General features: G+C 43.8%; 1 protein-coding gene across 3 annotated transcripts in view; it reads right to left on the bottom strand.

The window, feature by feature from the left end:
* Positions 1-20,302, bottom strand: part of lmo3 (LIM domain only 3) — a 47,060-nt gene that overhangs the window by 7,285 nt on the left and 19,473 nt on the right. The window lies entirely within an intron of this gene.

Genomic DNA, 20,302 nt, shown 5'->3' with positions numbered 1-20,302 from the left:
ATCAAACATCAAAAGCCACTCCTTTGGGACAATTTGGAATCATTGTTAAAATGATAAAAATCCACGCCACTCCAAGAGCTTCCAAGAAACTGCAATGTGATGAGCGAACTCAGATTGAGGATATGTGGCAATAATTATTAACCTTCACAAAACGTACCTCCTGGAAGTGAATCTGCAGTAGATAGAGACCTCTGTGCTGTAAATATCTGCTGAATTGTGGCCTCATATCAACACCACGGTAAACAATGACAGTTACCTCTCAGCGCAATGCCAGGTAATACACGGCACACTTAATTGAAAGAACAACAATGGTTGTTGAAAGGCAACAATGATTAAAAGAATTAGGCCTCTTTCTTCTGAGTTGTCTAAATATAGAAATATTGTACATTATCTCTTGGTCTTTGTTCTTTTTCTGTAAATGTTTGTTCCCCACAGGCATCTTCGTGCAATAGATGAAATGTTGATTTTACAGAGCCCTGCTGATTTCAGACTTAACAAGAGAAGAAGCTGAGGAATGCTGATCGTGGACCTACGGTATATAATCAGCGAGTGCAGAAATTACCGTAGTGCACTGGCATCTGAGTATGGGACAGTGTAAAAGAAAGTAGTGATTGTGAACCATGTCTGTCCAATGGAAATACCCTTCCATTGTGAGACATCAAGAAATTAAAACTTAACAATAACCCACACATCACTAAAAATACAATGTTTAATTCATATTATGAAGCCAGAGTCACATTAGAAATTATTTAATAGAGTATAATAAAGAAAAAAACTCATCAGGTGTTCACATTTTGCAGTATGCAGAACTGCAGCAAATTAACTTCTGTTCTGAAACTGGGTAGCACAGTGGCACAGCGTGTAGCGCTGCTGTCTCAGAGTGCCTGGGTAGTGTGAGAGAATGTGGGTTTGATCCCTGCTTAGTTTGTATGGAGTTTGCATGTTCTCCCTGTGTCTGTGTGGCCCACAGTCTAAAAAGATACTGTTCAGGTTCCCCCATAATGTGTGAGTGACTCAGAGAGAGTGTGTTTCACAGATGTATGGATGAGTGACCCATTGTAAGAGGTGTGTCTAGCAGCGTAAGTCACCTTGGTGAATATGGTGTGTTGGCTAGTAATGCTACATAGTAACCATTGTAAGTTGCTTTGGAGAAAAGTGTTTGCTAAGTGAATAAATGTATTTGTTTAGCAAGGGCCTTGTTTTTTCATGAGCACTTTTTACGAAGCGCTGAGGACACGCACAGAAACAGACCGCGACAATTTGCTTCAATGACAGCAGCCCAATCTATGGTGGTGATAGGCTTAACTATTTGCATAAACCCGTACCTCATTGTAGCTTGATGTGAAAACTGAAAAAAGGTGCAATTATCTAGTCGTAGAAAATGATACACAAGGAAAATTAACTGTAATTTGTTTTTATACCGGTTTAAAATATAATTTTGTATTAATGGTGTGATTGTCCAACTATGAAGACGAAATATGTTAAAACTGCTCTTACATACGAGTTCTGCAGTGGGAGTCTGAGTCCTGGTGAGACCATGTAATATCTGTATTTGAACATCTGCAGCAAAACCGGTAATTTATTATAGGAGAAGGGCAGCTACAGTAGTTCTGCGAGGTGCCCTTTCAAGTAGCCCATGCTTAAATGGTTGTCATTCTGCAGAAAGATCCACAGTAACAATGCAGACAGTTGTACCACCCAGCAATCCCTTCACCACCTCCAGGTCCGCCTGTTACGCCGCTTGCTGGCTATTTATGATCCTTTGAGGTTCATCTGAAATGCAGTGACATACACGTACAAACTGTTACTAATGAAGAACATTCATTACTGCTATGTATATAGTTGAGACTTTTCTCAGTTTTAGTGTTGTTACCGCAACCATTTGCATTTCTTCATTTCGCTGAAATTTTTCTCTAAAGTAACTTCAGTTAAAATTATTTACCTAGTCATACAGGTGGTATGTATGGGTAAGTACCTTGATCAAGGGAACTGCAGCAGCAAGTGGGGTTCAAACCTCACTCCTCTGGAGGTACAAGGTGGCCACACTAACCACCATACCCCCTGCTGCCCCCCCAACCACCTTACAATGCATTCTTCAATTTGGACTTGCTTCAAGAAGGCAGAACTGAGATGTAATAAGTGAAGCATTTTTGGTAATTAATAAATAAATAAATAAATAAATAAAAAATCCGGTGGCGCAGCGGCGCAGCAGGTTTGACCAGGTCCTGCTCTCTGGCAGGTCTGAGGTTCAAGTCCCATTTGGGGTGTCTTGAGACGGACTGGTGTCCTGTCCTGGGTGTGCCTCCTCCCTCTCCAGCCTTGCGCCCTGTGTTGCTGGGTTAGGCTCCGTTTTGCCACGACCCCACTTGGGACAAGCGGTTTCAGTCAATGGGTGTGTGACAAATAAATCCTGTAAGACTAGACCCGAATCAAACGAGGGCGGCCTATGCCACGCTACCTCCGAGGAAGAGAGGTATCCAACCTTTGTGCATGCTACGACTATGTTCCTTCAAACACTCATGGTCCTCAGCAATAAATGGAAGCTGTCTGCTGCCTGTCTTTTAGCGCATCGCCAGTCCGATGCCACAGACGGTAATGGGTCCCAGGGGAGCTCGCAAATTAAAAGCGCTTTCCTCCTAATGAATTCAACGGCACCTGCTCCAGCACTGTCTTCAGCGAAGGCATTACATGCTTACATGAGGACAAGTGCCTCTGATTTCTCCGTTTCATTGAACTGATTTTCATCCTCGTCGGACTGTAATGGGTAATGAATGTTACCATGTTGTTTCTCATGTTTCTTTTTCATCTCTGCACCGGGGCCTTGGAGCTGATCCTAGTAGCTGCGGTGGGGAAAGCCTTCAGGCCTCCTGCGAGTTAAAGGCATCCGGACGAAGACAATGTCCCGTGTGCGGCTGAAGTAATGGTCCAATGGATGCACATGACGTACCGGTGGGGACCAATATATTTTGTAGATGTGGGACGTGAGATGAAAGCGAGGCGCCGGCATCTGAAGAAGAAAGGATGAACGGATTGCAGCGAATTACGCAACGAGTGGCCTGTGTGGTACGACCACTCATTAGCTGCAAAAGGCGTTCAAAATAGAGAATGGTTTGGTGTGGTCAATGGCGTGTCCACTTGATGAGGGAAAAATGAAACGATTCTGTCATTTTTGAACAGACACCAATTAAATTATTCCACAAAGCATTAGCCTACTGGACCCCAAAAGTGAATTTCACTCTCACAGCAAGACTAAAATCATTAAAATTGCTGCCCTTTTGGGCAGCACACAGGCAGTGACATCTCAATGGATAATAACACTGATAAATTCATTGCACTGCAAAATCTATGTAATGGAATTTCGATCACACAGCCATGATTCTATAAAACGGAATAAATAAAAATGAAACAAATGATTCTCCAGCATTCTCTGTGACGCAAGAGAGCCATGCGCATATCCTAAGCGCTTACACGTTTGTAAATACTTAAACACTAATCGGCGTTTCTTTTCGTTCCTCCCGACTGCAGTATTTAAAGGAGTGATTTACATCGACTTAAATAATTGTGCATCTCGGGACCACATAATTAAAGCAATCTAATGTTTGGAAAAGACCCCTGACGGCGACAGCTCCAAAGAGCACTTACCAAACACAACCAGCCACACGGCCTCTACCGTGTTGCTTTTATAGCGCTAAGGCCGGCTTTCTGCAGCATTGTCATCTACTGGGCCATTCACACAATATTGGAGGCTACAAATTAAACGTGGGATTGTTTTGGGGCTAATCCGTTTTCGGAGGGGCGCAGGGCAACAACGGCACAACCTCGAGAGCCGTTTGAAATTCCGTCTGCGGCGTCGACTCTCCTCCCCGTTTTCTCGAGTCGCTCCGGCCTCAGCGTGCATTTATCAGCTACCTGATTAGAATTTGTTTCCACACAAACCATTGATCATCAGCCTATTACTAGGCAAATGACAGTTAATTACCCACTACATTAACCACCGGGACCCGGGACCTGCTTCTCCTGCCATCAGTCAACATGATGAATGTGCCCGGTTCAGCTATGCCTAGCCACCCCTTCAGCTGCCTGCGACGCGGCCAGCAACCCTCAATCTCACTTCCCCGGCCCGGGGAAAATCTATGGCAATCTGCATAATTACAGGCTCTGGGTTAATAACAGACAAATGATTTGTTGCGTCTAAACAGCCATCGGGAATGCGGTAAGGGGTCTCCAGCATTGTAGTCCGTCTTCAGCAGGGAGAAGGGACTCAAGTAACATGCTATATGTATAAGCCTGTTTGTTTGTTTGTTTGTTTGTTTGTTTGTGTGTGTGAGAGAGAGACTATATACTTATATACTTGGTGGGGGGGAGGGTAATTCCTCAGGGGACCAGAAACAAAAGGATGTGGGGGTCCAAGGTGGCTGCCTTGCAGGACCACCTCTTGAATGTAATTTTTTTTTTTTAATAATAAAACAACTTTTGAAGCAATATTATCTCAATTATTGTGGGTGGGAACTGGGGAATTGGCCCTCCGATAAGATTTTTCTCCTCAAGTGCGCTTTGGGTCTGCTTGGCTGCCGCTTCCATCAGTTCTCATCTGCACCTGGACTCTGAGATCCTAATGATGAATTATTGCCCCCTTCCCTAGGAGGGCCAGACGTACACAGGAACATTTTACCCAACTGTCAGCCTCCAGAATGAGGGCACAGAGGCGGAAATCTGATCTAATTAACTCAGAGACAATGCTCCTGTTTTTGACGGACTCTGACAGACTTCTCCAGAACCCCCCCAACCCCCACCCCCACCCCCCAACCGCACCTGCAACCTCAGGCTCGCCCCTCTTTTATGCCCTCAAACCTGCCCCAGTAACAACATTATTTCACTCTGAAACATTAATTTCTGCCTTCACTTAACCAAGGAAATACATACAGCAGTGTATGGAGCCCACTGGGCAAATAAATGGTTCTTTAGAGTATAATGTACAATGACTTCTGATTCCATCTTCAAAAGTGAAGCAAGGCTTACAAAATGGAGCACTATCGCTGGATTAAGACGAATGTCCAGCAACTTGTGACCTGGAGGGTGGAACACACTCATTTGGCCCTATGGGCATCGTTTCTAAGGTTACACACCTTAGGGGGCAGAAAGCTTGGCATTTGCACAGCAGCCTATGCGCACTAATTCGTCACTGCGATTACACTCCTCTTGCGTTTTCCCCCATCCAGTCCTTCAGAGCTGATTGGGGCAAAAAATGATAGCAAACAAGGCATAATCATTCTCGCTGGATAAAAGCATGGGGGAGGCCGATTTGCTTTGGGGTGGTGGGGATATGCGTGATATGGAAAACTGGCACCGGGATATGCAGATTGTATTTTTTTTTTTTTTTTTACTGCTTAAGAGGGTGTATGAAAGTTTTCAACCCCTGCGAAGTCCAGATGCGCAGTTCATCGTGCAGTTGAGTCTGCCAACCCACCTGCATCACAGGCAGTGCAGCACGCCGGGTCCTGCTGTGCCAACCCCGCAATTATCCCCACCAAACACGGTGCCTGGCACTGTCCCATGAATCACTGCTCTTCACAGCTAATTTAACTGATTTCTCCAGTAGGTTACTGTCCAAAATACACACATTTGTACACACACGTATGCGCAGGCAGGAATTTTTGCATCAGAAAAAGTGATGCAATATATCATTATTATTATTATACATTTACTTGGCTAAGTTTTAATGGTTGTGAAGACAATACATTTTAGCGAGGACATTTATATGTACCTCACTTATAAAACTTTTTCATGCTGCTGGGTTTGAATCCTTGGAAAAAGTGAAGGAAAATCATCCATTATTTGTAACTGCACAGCAAAAAAAAGAAAAAAAAGGTAAACCTTACAAAAATACCCTTCTGGAACTGCTTTTGCACCATGTACTTGCTCCATTCAGCTCCATCTTCCCAGTGTCAGGCCCCTCCACACTGGACTGGGCTGTCCCATGTAGCACCTGTAGTCCCCTGCCTGAAACACGCCAGTGAAGATGTAAAGTTATATTTTATCATTGATTTTGCTTTTTTGTGTTGGAACTGAAGTGCTGCCAAAGCGAACGTGTGTTTCATTGTTCGGAGCTCTTGCTGGTCATGGAACAACAAGTGTGAAGCGAGTACTCAGTTGAGTACTTGGAGTGCTTGGGACATCACCCTGCTGGGGGGGTTGGGAGACGTTATGCTGCCATTCACCTGGTCCCTTCTCCTTGGACTTGGTTAAAGTTAATCTTAAAGAACTAAAGAGACCAGGTGCCAGAATACATCTAAAGACAACAAATACCTCAGTTTAGTACCAACATATGGTAGTGGAAGTTGTTGTGGAAGTTATATGAGAAGGTATACTGATCCAGCCAGAACATAGCTGTTAACTTGTGCGCATAGAAAATGTAATAATTTATATAGTTGTCCATCTGTTGAGCCTAACAATAGTAGTTATTATTATTATTATTATTATTATTATTATTATTATAATAATAATAATAATAATAATGGTTGCTATCATTGTTCTTATGTCATCTTATAACTGTACTTATAAATGCAGTTTCTTTAGCTCTAAATGAATAACCATACAAGAAAAAAATAAATCAAAGCATTAACAAATGCAAAATAACTCCTGTCTGCTCCATAAACCTTCACTACTTATCCATTTTAAAAAAAGAAAAGGGAACAAAATAGCCCCTTACCAATTCTATGTGCACCTAATTGTGTCATGTATGCTGCCATAAGGAGTCCGAGGTGCTGGAGCGAGCGACTGTACGAAAATCACACGTCTGCATCCAGATCTCTCCATCTGTGGTGAAATGCACTTTGTTTACTCTGAGCTGTACGTTGCTTTAGAGGGAAGCGCCTGCCAAATTAATAAATATACATGTAAATTTAATTTGATGTGCGTTCCCGAGGTAACATTAGTGATACATGTATTACTGCTTAATTACAATGTTTGCACAATACCACATTATAAACACAGAAAAAGACAGAGTTCTCGTTATGTGATAAAAAGCACAAAAAGTGCATAACTTTTTCGCAGGGCAAATGTGAATAAAAGTTGGCGTTAAGTTCCAGAAGTAAATACCATATAGTAAGGTGACACTCACCATTTTTAACATAAAGTAAAACAATGTGTGCATTTTGATAACAAATACTAAGAGTTACAGTGGAAACACTTTGCCATACAAGAGAATGACCTTCCCCACAACAGCGCAATGGATGCAGATAATAAGTTTAAGAATGAATTACCCTTGAAAGCAGTCCCATCTAACTTGAAAGTAATGTATGGGCAGAGATTCAAAAATGCGTTTGTTATGAATGTACAGTAACTACTTGACAAGCACCGTGAGCCTTTCAGAAAGAGAGAGAGGGGGGAACTGGAACGCTTAAGTGGTGTTTTAAATAAAATGGAACAATTTCTATTTACAAAAAAATTCCACAATCTGTGCTTCTGCAGAGAAAACTACTCCACAGTGTCCTTGACAAATCATAGAAAAATTACCTTTCATGAGGCATAATCTAGTGCACAAGAACAACGGGCACCTGAAAACATATGCTCCTATTTCAGAGATTTAATCGTGGCTGTTTACAAGCACCCGTTGTGACCTTTTGTGTTTCGGGATAATATGCGAAATGTTCTATTTAATTACTTTGAGTCAAGACCACGCACATTTTCTGATTGAGCACTGTCAGCGAGGTGATTGCCAGATGCATAAAATAAATTGTGGAGCTTTAAGGTTAATGGCGGCCAAGCTTTTTAGGCCTAACATGGAAATTACAGAATGCCTTCAAAGCTTTTACCATCAGCGGAGCACCTCATTTGAAGACAGTGGCAGAGAGGGACGTCAAGAGCTTTTCTGGGGGAGGGGGAGATTTAAAAAAATTCACAAAAATAAAAGGTTTATTCCAGCAATGTGACTGAATATAGTTCAGCCACTTAAATTACAGAAGAGAATAAGAGCTAAAGAATGAAACAACAGACTTATGAAATATAAATAAACACAAATGTGAAATATAAATACATATAAATATCCTTCAGTGTCATCAGACAGGTTGCTTTTCTCATAAGCGTGTGGCTATTTGTACCCACTTTGTATCCTGTTCAGGACCTGTTGTGAGAATCCTTAACCGGCTTCTGTTAGAAGCTGCTGTTAAATCATCTTATTTTTAAAATTTTTTTTTCTAAATAATGTTTTCACTTGGAGGTTTTTATTCCTCTGTGGTGTGTAATGCTTTGTTTTACTTGACTGGCTGCTGCGCTGATTCGCCTCAACAGGGCTACATGTAAAAAGGCTATAACACTGCTGCTTGCCTAGGTCCTGTCTCTGGCTGTGTCCAGCAGCGCCCATCTGCGCCTCCTCTGTCTGCGGTGCGAAACGGTGCAGAAACGGTGCAGAAATGGTGCGGCCAAGGGGTCTCGGCGAGGAAGAGACCTTCCAAAAAACGAGACACAAAAGATAAAGCCAAGGCCATGCACACTGCCTCATCAGGTGGGACATAAGGTGAGAGGTTCCCCGGAAACAAAAACAGCACAATCCGCTTCTTCCTCATATCCACAGTGCCAAAATATAATTAGTACACAACAAAATCGATACCATGTTCACTTCTGCATGGCCAAAAATAAACAACTACCTAATGCGGGTTATTTATTCAATGAGTTTCCAAGATGTGACAGACGCTCTGCTAGAGGGCTGCTCCCGAAAATAATTACGGGACATTTTTTAATCACGGATGAAATACAGATTTGAGATTTTCAAGTAATTCCCTGCGGCAAGATGTTTAAAATTCACCTTAACATTATTTAAAGTAAGAGGTAATCAGTGGAAGAGATAAAGCGTGCCCAACAGTCAATCACAGTATTTCTCTTTTGAAAATCAAATTAATTTATATGCACTTCTCAGTATCAAACGAACATTGCTGCTCGATGCCCTGTGCATGGCTGTTAAACATTAATGCATTAAGGATGGAAATGCTTGCATTTACCACGGTGTGATAACTCTGCGTTGTTCCAAAGGGTTGCCGTAAGTAGAAAATCAGAGAAAATGATCTGACTGTTCCAGCCCTCACAATGGATACGGCTGTTATAAATGACTAGTGCAAAGCCAATTAATTTAATAAGAGGGAACAATAGCCCTGGGTCTGATCACATCCAAACATCGAAAATCCTGAAAAATGTGAATATTGACAAGCTTTCAGTAACTCCAACGTACAGAACTTTTACTCACTCCATTAATAGAAAACAGTGTCTCGAGCTTCATTATAAACATGGCATTATTACCATTATTATGAGCATAATAATTACTACCCCGATACCCTCTAATGGTTTCATTCACATCCTATTCAGTATCTGTGCTTCTATGACATATTTCTTAGTGCGCTTTGAACCGCCACACAGAGCGAAATATAATGGCAGTCTTTTCTTTAAACTCCGTGAATAACAACTGCTGACAAGCCGCTAATAGTCAATCCAAAGCGAGTACACAGCTGGAGTCACTGGTAAGTGTGTGTTATTGATTAGCAGCGTGAGCTTTGCTTTTGCCAGGCAAGGCCGCTGCTTTCGAATCAGGGCCCGGCTCTTTGCGAGCGCCGCGTTCTGGCCGTTAATGAGACGCAAACCCGGGGACACGGCACGTGGCACACCTGGTCTCCTGAAGTGGTGGACCGAAGGCCCCACCCCCAACACACCACACAACAGTGGCATGTGAATGTCAGGGGTCTCGCATCACCATGGCCCCGTTCACACTGCACTTTGCCAAAGCGTTCGTTTTATCATCTGCTAGGAATAACACATGACAGCGATGGCTGTTGTCACTCGTAGGGGCGACTCCTAGCACACTGGTTCTTGCTGCTGCCGGGAACCAAATGGTTATAGGTTCCAATCCCACTCCTAGCAAAGTACTTACCGTAAATTGCTCTGGTAAAATTTCCCAGCTGGGTAAGTAGCAGTAGTCAACACTGTCAGTTGCTTTGGAGAGAAACATCAGCTAATGGTCACACCGGTAGGGGCCAAAATCCCACAGTACTGGTTGGAGTCTCGGACAATGGACCTGTTTGCTTTTTTTTTTTTTTTTTTTAAATCATGGGATAAGATATGTGGGGAGCACAGTGGCCCGGTGGGTTTGGCCAGTGCTCACTGTGTGGCGACTCTGGGGATCGAGCCCTGCTTGGGGTGCCTTGCGACAGACTGGCACCCCGTCCTGGGTGTGTCCCATCCCCCTTCGGTCTTGCGCCCTGTGTTGCCGGGTTAGGCTCTGGCTCAGGATAAGCGGTTGTTGGCAAAGAATGGATGGATGGATGGATGGATGGATAAGATATCCACCACTGTGGCATAGTGCACAGAAGACTGTATGGGACTACATGGTGTTGCAGTGTCCTGGGGCAGTCGCACTCAGGTGCCTGAACGTCAGCCCATAATGCTACACGTATGATGCATGTGTGACCTTCCACACTACACTGCAGGGTTGGTGAAAGGGAACCTCGTCTGCAGCACAACACCAGCATATGACTGATGTTAGAAGACACTTGAGGAATAGGGGTGAAAATCCACTTGTGGGTTAACCTGTCCAGTCCCCAGGTGGACATCACTGCAAAGGAAACCTTTCAGTGGCCCAGTAATAAAAGGAGGCAGCTGTTCTGTGAATTGTGCTAAATGTATTGGACATAAATACTGCCCACTTATGTAAGGCCTTTACTTGGTAGGAATGAAATACGATGAAATCTAACAAATAAAAAAATAAATAATCCCAATGCTTGATTTAATGGTCTTTATTATAATGCTGACGTCACTGAGTTCAGTGCTGGTCCAAGAACTTTTGTCTCGAAATAACCAGTATTTAGTCCGCTTTGCCGTTTTTCTTTATAATATCTTATAGATTTTATAATACATTCTGAATTTACGTAAATAATCACTGACATAAATGCCACAAAGCACGGCTGACTGCTAGTCTGACTTTGGCCAGATGTCACTACAGCTATCAGTTTAGCAAAGGTGACTCCACCTGAACCTTCTTAGGGTCATCATGTGGGTGCAACTGGTCAACAGCAACCGGTAACTTAGGCAAACTCAGCAAATTGTGCAGTTATACAAGGTGCCTCAAACTGGACTTTTTACAGGAAACTAATGGTCGCAAATGATTCGGTTTCACTGTGTAAACGGGGATGCTGTAAATGAGAGGCGGGACAATTGTTGAAGTACAGTACGTGACCCAGACAGTGGTCACTCGCACGTCTCCGTCACTGGAGCAGATGCGACCAACGCAATGACCACACCATAAAGACAGTGCTTCTGGAAAAACAATATTTTTCATAGGACTTGCTTTTCATTTCCACACTTTGATCCAGAAACACACTGAGACACAATGCGCAAACACGTCTTTCTCTCTAAATGAAGCTTTTGAGCTATAAAAGCAGCTATAAATGCAATAATCAAATTCACATTACTTCTTTTGATACTATAATAAATATTACTGTGCTAAATGAGTTATTTAATTCAAAAACTGACAAATTTCATTATGCTCATAAAATGTATTAGTGCATCATAAAGTCATATCATTAAGAGGCCGGTGAGAAATATTCCAGGTGAACCGAACGAACATTATCAGATGACTTAATGAAGTCATTAATTCCTCGGTGAGGTTGACTGGGCTGACAGTTTGGAGAGGTCAAGGGTAAACTGGTGTACAGCACATGCAGTCTCCTGCATCTTGGGCTTTCTCATGAATAAATTGTTTGTGATTACACAAGCGTCCCATTTGCGCGGCGGTGCCAGTGAGCGCGGAGTGCCGGCTTCGGCAGCCAGCCGTTGATTACATTGGTGACCCGGCGCGCATACGGCTGACTCGCAGCGCTGCGATATTCCACCGTGCCGCCTTTCAAAGCACTTCCAAACAAACTAAATAACCTCAGTTACATTAAACTAGGACAAGGCCATTCTGAAAAGTCTAAAAAAGACCGCAGACAGAGAGCGGCTGCTATCGGTTACCAGTGGTTTATGAATACACATTTAAGACACTTTTTATGCAGAGAACGTTGCAGCGGCACCTTCACAGTCTCTATTTTCATTTTCCAAAGGCAGGTTAGTTTACCTCATTGCCTAGTTAACTTCCCAGGCACAGGTTCTTTCCCACACAACAAGTTACCACCATGAGGAGCAGCAGATGGCGTAGTGGTTAGAGTTGCCACGCTGCACCGAAATTAGCCGGATTTCAACCTCAGCTCTGGCTGCAGAATCCTTGAGCAAGGTACTTACCCTAAATTGCTCCAGTAAAAATGGCCTAGTTGTATAAACAAGAAAAATAATTGTAAGTTGCTTAACATAGTAAGGCGCTTTGGAGAAAAGCATCAGATAAATGAATAAATACAAACAGAGAGGATTGGGGGAATCGTGCCGCTCCAGCTACCATGACCGCACATGACACCACAGAGTCACCTCTCCTTCCCCACAGAAAACAACATGCTATGGCTTCCACGGAGCTACAAACAAAGGGGCCGTTAATATTCCCGAGCCTGCTGCTTGCAATGTAGAGCAGCTATCAAAAACCAGATGACAGAACGAGAGTCTTGCCTTATTGGATGGATGGATTACCCTCTGCTACTGTTCTCAGTCTAAGGGCTGGTGTGCATCTTTACTCTGGTAACAGCCACTCTTCACTATATACAGCACCTATATTCATTACATATACACAGAACATTGCTAATTCAAGACAGACATTAGGCATAACATCCAGGTCACGGTGACATCCCATCTAGATACTGCAACTCTCTCCTGTCCAGCCTTCCTTCTGCTGCCATCAAACCTCCACAGCTGATACAGAACGCTGCTGCCGGAGTTGTGTTTGACTTGCCGAAGCGTTCCCATGTATCTCTTCTACTCATCTCTTTGCATTGGCTTCCTATGGTTGCCCGGATCAAATTTCAGTCCCTGGTTATGGATTACAAAAGAATCAACAGAACTACCCCAAGATATCTACAAGACCTGATCATCTGCTACACCCCACCCAGACTGCTACACACTTCCACATCTGCCCACTTGGTGGTCCTTCCAGACTCAGTTCTCCCCTGATCTCTTACGCTCATGTTAATGTGTAAATGTTCATGATCTCAAAGTTATGGTGCATAACTGTTGAATACTGGATAAAACATTCATGTAGCGATTCATGTGATGTGAATGTTTGTTTAAAAAATGTGATTAGAAATCGTCAGTTATTTAGATAAAGTTTTGTGCAGCTACTCGTGTGATGTACATTGGTTCATATGGTGGAAAGAAACAAACTAAATGCACTTAAGAATCACACGTCTGCAACTATGTCTCTCTTTCTTCTAAGGTAAGGCACAATTTGTATTCTCTGAGATGTACGTTACTTTGGAGAAAAGCGTCTGCTAAACGAATACATGTAAATGTACATGTACATTATTTCAACGGTAAAATAAAGGCAACAGCATGTGAAATTCAGCTATCATGTCTAATTCAAAGACAAATGAAGTTAAAAGGGCCATTGGTCAAAGGAACCCTCATAATGTTGTGTTTGAAAATTAAATAAGCATGAGGTCATTTAATTGAGCAGAAATACAATTTGAATTACAACTGAATTACAACCTGAATTGCAGAAATACAAATTACACTCCATGAGCAGAAATACAAATGCACATAAAACTGATATCCTGAATACCTGCAGGATAACTTTGAGCCTATACTACACTTACCTTTGCATTCTCCTAAATTCCTCTATTTTCTGTTCAAACTGGCCTATTTGTGAAGGAAGCCAGTAGCTGGAGTAAAGAAGCTCCCGTGCCCTTATTAGCGCTTCCATTGAACCCTGTAGTGGGAGCACTCATTAGCATGCTTAGGATGGGACGGATCTCGATCGGACAGCATCCCGATTAGCGAGATACGCTCCGCCTCGTGCGCCACGCTCCTCCAGGGTTCTCGCAGCCCCCAGCAATTTTGCGCGTGGCCCGCGTACCCACGAGTTACGTCGGGGGCCCCACCCAGGGCTCGAGCGACCGGCCGTTCGCAGATGTGGCTCCAGCTTGCGGACGGGAACAATGGGCACTGAAGTTGCCAGCTCACCTGTTTGTCAGGGGAGCCCTTTGGATGTCAGCTGGCTCGCAGCCACAGTCAAAGCCGTATTCATCTGCTCCAAAGGGCCGCATTAATAATGTATGGGTTCATTTGATTCCGGCTGTTAGCAGGCATCTGCTTATGTCACTCGGAGCTATTTTACATCAATAGTTAAAATTCACTAGCAAGAAAGGTGGCGATGGCGGAAGCCGTTGTTCCGTCTCAGGCAGACACACCGTAACGGTTTGGTAAGGGTTATCTTTTCTTTATTGTGGGCCCGCAATGGTGGCGGCCCTGCCGGAATAAGAATTGCGGTGCATTGTGGGAGTTCCGTTTATGCAGGTCCAAGTGGGAGGGTGGTGTTTTCAGTGAAATTTCGGGTCTATCCAAACAACATCCTCTCAAGCCACCTCCGCACCCCCCCACTCTAGGTGCCCCACCCCAGATAAAAGAGAGTCTCCGCCAAAGCTGAAGCGGGGGCGAGGGATTGGACCTCGGCACGTGTGAAACGGCGCGGCGGCTGGTTATCGCACTCGCGCACGCCTGCCGCCATGGCTCGCTGGCCAAGAATGCGGTGGCAACGCTCCCCCGGAGCAAAGCCAGGCGAGGCTGAGGATGCAGCGGAACACGGGCCATGATAGCAGAGACCCGTAACTCCAACACGCAAAGTTACCTCTGACAGTCTCACTTATTATTCCCAATCACTTTCTTAACTGTGATTCTACAGTATTATAACATCACTGCAATATTATTATTATGTACAATATTACCGCACTGCTGTACATTATTGAAATATGCTGCTAAGTATACAGCTCTGAATTTCCTAATGCACTCTCACACACTATGCTATAAATGATACTGATATGAGTTTTTAATGCACTGATTTACATGATTCTTACACTGACATGCATTATATTCAATGTTAATTCTGTATTTTGTGATATATGATTACAATGCAGTGGGTCACCTGTGATTTTAATACCTTGTTATATGCGGGAGACACATTTCACTTTGCCTGCACAGTGTGGAATGAAGTGGAAATACATATCTACAAATGACTGGATATTACGGTTCTCCTGTCTTTTCAAAATAAACACGGTTCGGTTTATTTTTCCAGTCTTCTGAAAATTATTGATACAAAAATTTCCCCGCTGTCCTAATTAAAATTTGAATCATCTTCTTTAATTATGTTGAAATTTTGCCTAGGGTGATGTACTACATACGTTTATGGTTAGCAGATGCTTTTTATCCAGTTATATAGCTTAGAATTTTAGCCCATTTGTAAAACCGGGAAATTTTAATGAAGCAATTCTGTCGAAGCACTTTGTACACTTTGTACATCGATGGCAGAGACCCTCCCAGGACTCCACCAGCAACCATTCTGTCTTAAGTCTATATCCTTGGACACTATGCTACCTGCCATAATAATATCACAGCAATATGTTACTACTAACATACTGAGTGAGGAGAAGTGTTTTTGGTAAAATTCTTCTTTTCATGCAAACACATTCCTCCATCTCTGTCTAGAACTCAAACACCTCAGGGGCAGGGCAGGTGCTCCTCTAATACCTCCTGCTGCAAAAACCATGGTCTTACCACACTCCTTGTGCTACACAGTGCAGCCAGCGCCGGTTGAGGGAGAAGTGTCTTCTCACTACTGGCAGTTCACATCCCTCCCCGTCTGGGTGGGAGCCTCAAAACCCAGCCAGGGAACATCACTTCCTTGCTCCCAATCTGACCACAATCTCAATGGTTCTCACTGGGGGAGTGCCACAGCCATCCATAGCCCCACCCATTCTTCACCCTTTTCGTCAGGTGGGCAAGTGGACCACCCCGAACCACTCATTTTATCAGTGTAATGAAGCTCTCTCATCAGAGATTAAAAACGGTAGAGTTCTGAAGGTCTGAACGGGCTACTCTTCCTCTCCTTAATCCTCAAAGCTGCACAGAATGTTGTTGGAATGGAAAGCTTTAATATATGCAGATGGAAATGGCCGCCAGCACTTTCCACAATGAGGAGCTGTGAAAGGTCAAATAGCCTCCAAACCCTGGTTGAGTTTAATTAAAAAGACAAAGAGGACCGTGATTTCTGAGCGGGCAAATGTTATTACGACTGATCAAGTGAGGGAGCTGATTCGAGGCCCTTTCGGGAAGGATCCAGACCCCCTCCCTGAGGAACTTGCGTTATTTTCTCGTTCCTTTGATGTCAATACAGACCATTTATTAGGGGGCATAAAGGTTAATCTTGGAGGAGCCAAAATCTCAAATAGTTAGGTGTGTGTGTGTGTGTGTGTGTGTGTGTGTGTGTGTGTGTGTGTGTGTGTGTGTGTTGGGGGGCGGGTGCTCTACAGGAATATTGGCTTCGGGATAAGGGTTGTTAAATTAAGCACCAGCACATGGAAATTACCTCAATTCTGAGCCCAATCAGCTCACATTGGGATTTAATTTCATCATCAACTTATCAACGGTTATGGGAAATACAACAGAGGTTCACAAGCCGAACGAAGGCAGCCATTCAAAAGGCCCGTCGCCCGAATTGCACAAGGAAGCAGCAGTTCTGATCCAAGCTGCTTGTGCTTGATGTTACGGGCAATCAAGGTGTGTGGGACCAAAGCTCAATAGGCTTGGCAAGCAGACCCTCAACTTACGCACAAAGTCATTTCTAAACTCATCAGAGTATACAGTATAATTATATCGCAAATATATTCAGTGCATTACAGCTACATTAGCACCCTAAGTTGCCATGGTGTAAGTACAGTATGTACTGCTAAGTATGTGTGAATGTTCCCATCTCTTGAACAATAGGCCAGCTGGAGCGGTGAGCTACTCCCTCCATAATGCTCTGTCAGCAGTGTGACCCAGGGTTGTCTCGACATGAGAGGACAAACGGGCGTGAGCCCACACTCAGATGGGAGGGGAGGAGCACTTTTGAAGGTGTGTGTGTATGTGTGTGTGTGTGTGTGTGTGTGTGTGTGGGGGGGGGGTTTAGCTCTACACTGCACATTAAGCATTGCTGGGGGCGTGTACAGCTGAACACATTCTGCAAGCGATCAGCCTGCAGACAATTAGACTTCAGTGAAATATGGCCAGCTGGAGCCGATACAAAAAATAATAAATATGGAAATCAGACTTTGCCAAATACTTGCAAAGTTGCGGTAGCTAATGTTCTTAATTGACGTGCGGTTAATTTTTTTTTTTTGCGACACTGCACTTTTACGGCTTATTTACCTGCTAAATACTTCTCATTTAAATTGGAGTGCCAAGAGCATGAAAAAACAGATAAAGAGCCATTATTTGGCAGCAAAATTTTTAGCTACCACCCAGCTTTCCTCAGTACTTATTCAGAAGATGACATCTCACATGGCCTCCTCTCCTTATATCATACATACTTCCACTCACACCGGTCAAATAATCACCTAATAACCATGAAAATTCGCAGACCTGACCGAAGGTCCAAAAGCATTTCCCCCTCTTCTATCTGGTAATTTACTACAAGTGCCCAGTTGCCTCATGTCACTCGTCTTTTCACTTCTTCTTCCAAAACAGCCGTTGTTCAAGAGCAGCTCCGATCAGCACTAAAATCATGATTTTATCAAGTCTCACAGTTCAGAGAGCTGAGTAATGGCAAATGTATCCCTGCCCTTACAACAAATAGGATCGTACAATGGCTTCCTTGGCACAGACATGCTAAAATGGTCCAAAGCGCTGGGATTATGGTCCCCACCCCCACCCCTGTTATAGATTAGATGACAGAATAACACAGGACCACTCAATAAACCTCAACTTGTGAAAACCAATTCCATTTTCAGAGATTGGGAAGATGAAACTGCAGATCTCTACATTGCACTGCAGAAAATTAAAACAGGGCTGCGATGCCCACAATCTTCAAATGCGGAGCAGAATACCAAAGCAGCACTTACTGTAGATTCCAAAGGAACCGACTTTACGATCTCAGCCCAGTCGTAGACTAGATTGTACCTACATTGTTAGGTAAAAGGCAAATTTACCTGTTACCTGATAATTCCATCAAATTAATGTTCATGGCTACATATATTTATATAGGAAATTACACTATTAAGAAAAAAGAATTTGTCTGATCGCCACCAGAACTTTGGTTGTGTCGTATAGAATGAGAATATCCGTAGGTCTCATTTGAGTGGTTGGTACTGAGAACAGTGTTCAGACTGACAAAACCATATCGGAATGGATTAGTCCCTTGATTATGAATGAGACAGACAGCAACGGGCCCACAGATCACTGTGACACTCTGCTCACTTTGCCGTCTTGTGCCAGGGATGAGGAAGAACTTGTCAACAGGCATTCGGATCAGAAAAACACAAAACAGTACCCATGGCCATCCAATCAACCATGAAGAGAATGGGCACAGGATCGTTTTTAAAATACATATCTGGCATATTGTGTTGCACTGCAGCACTAGCCAAGCTCTTTTTTTCAAAGGTGTGTGTCATACATTACTGCTGCACTGTACCAAATAACCACATAACGGTACTGTTGGTGGCATCCCATAATTCCACAGCTGCTGGCACGACAGAGTCCAAAGACACCATGAGGAAGGAAAAAAGAGAACTGCTGAAAGTTACTGCATAAACCTTGCTTTGGGGTAGCTGTGCAGAATGCTGAAAAAGATGTGACATCTTAATTTTTCAATGCCAAAAAAGTGACGGGCTTTGCTCGGCCATACATTATCCTTGATTTAGGAACAATCCTGTGGGGTGCTGGGCTGGGGGGTGCATTGTTTGTCCCCAAGCTCTGGCCTACATGGCTCACCAAGGTTCTTTTTAAAGAGTTGTCTCTCATGACCCGCTATCTGACATTTATTAATAATAACACGCACTGGGGAATAGTTCACCTTGTAGTGATAAAGCACTGCGTTTCCCCTCCAAACGGCCAGTCTTCGAGGACAATTCATGCAAGGAAGGGAAAAAAAGAAGCAAGGCACAAAGTTGGAGTGGTGTGTGAGATACATGTGCGTCCACATTTTACCGGAAAGTACAGCAACACCCGAAGAATCCGCTGAAGTGTAGGAAAGTCTTTAGTCGGAGGGCATGTAAAGTAACTCAGGAGTGGGTTACTTTCGGTTTGTCACCCATTTGCTATCACAGGGCATCAATGAAAAGTCCTCATTTCAGTGCCAGGTTTTTGCACTTCTGCCAGGTTCCAGGTCGGACATTTTCCTGGATCTCAGAAAGCGCACAAAACACACGGATCATTAACAGACCAACCAGTTCAAAAGAAGATGCACTGATTTACACAGAACTAATGGGAACAGAAAGAACGGGACACAAGCGGTTTTGGCAAAAGTGTTTGCGTGTAAGTGTGACGCCGTGGCCCTCGCTCAAACCTAAACACATATGCTCAGCTAGCGGTTAAGGGCCCCTCTGCTGCTAACAGCTTAAGAGAGCAGACGCCTCCTAATGGCCTTGGGTGTTTGAGACAAGTAGCACTCGAGGAGGGGTTGAGCTGGTCCCCGCGAAAGCCCCCGATGGCCTTGATCTCATCTCGGCCCTCTCTGCGCCAGCCACAACGGGCCACTCTGCACTAACAAATGGCTTCGCCAGACTATGGTTTGAACGGGACTGGCTCTGGAGGAAACTCAGCTCGGCCCTTGGGTCCCAAACACTCGAGCATCCGCTCTGTCCGTCTCGTTAGCTTTCGTCTGCCAGCCATAATTCCCCTGTCCCTGCCTGGCACGATCCCCAACTCCAGCCCCCAAAGACCCTTCCTAAGCCACTGCAGTTTCAGAGGGGGGGGGCGCCGTAAATGATTACACAGCATCAGTGCTGGGGAGCTTCCTGTCGCCCAGCAATCATCTCCCTGAACAGACTCCAGCATCAAATGCATTCGGTTAGGGTTACATTTATATTTATTTCTTTAGCTCATGCTTTTTTACAAAGCAACCGAGAATGTTACACTAGTTATAGTCATCTATCCATTTCCTGGAGCAATATTTAGGGCAGCAAAAGGTGGAGGGGGGCCTATAACTCTAACCACTGCAACCTGCTACCTCATTCGTGTTTGTTGTTTTGTTGTTTACAGCAGCGTTTATGCCTTAACCGCTTGGTGAAACACATTTACATGTATTTGTTTAGCAGACGCTTTTCTCCAAAGCGACGTACATCTCACAGAAAATACAATGTGTTCATTACGTTAGGAGAAAAAGAGACTTAGATTCAGATTCGTGATTCTTAAGTACAGTTTGTTTCTTTCA

The sequence above is a fragment of the Scleropages formosus genome, chromosome 24 (genome assembly GCF_900964775.1).
Source record: "Scleropages formosus chromosome 24, fSclFor1.1, whole genome shotgun sequence".
Classification (NCBI taxonomy): domain Eukaryota; kingdom Metazoa; phylum Chordata; class Actinopteri; order Osteoglossiformes; family Osteoglossidae; genus Scleropages; species Scleropages formosus.
Note: the sequence above shows the minus strand (reverse complement) of the source record. Positions and strands in the feature narration are given on the sequence as shown.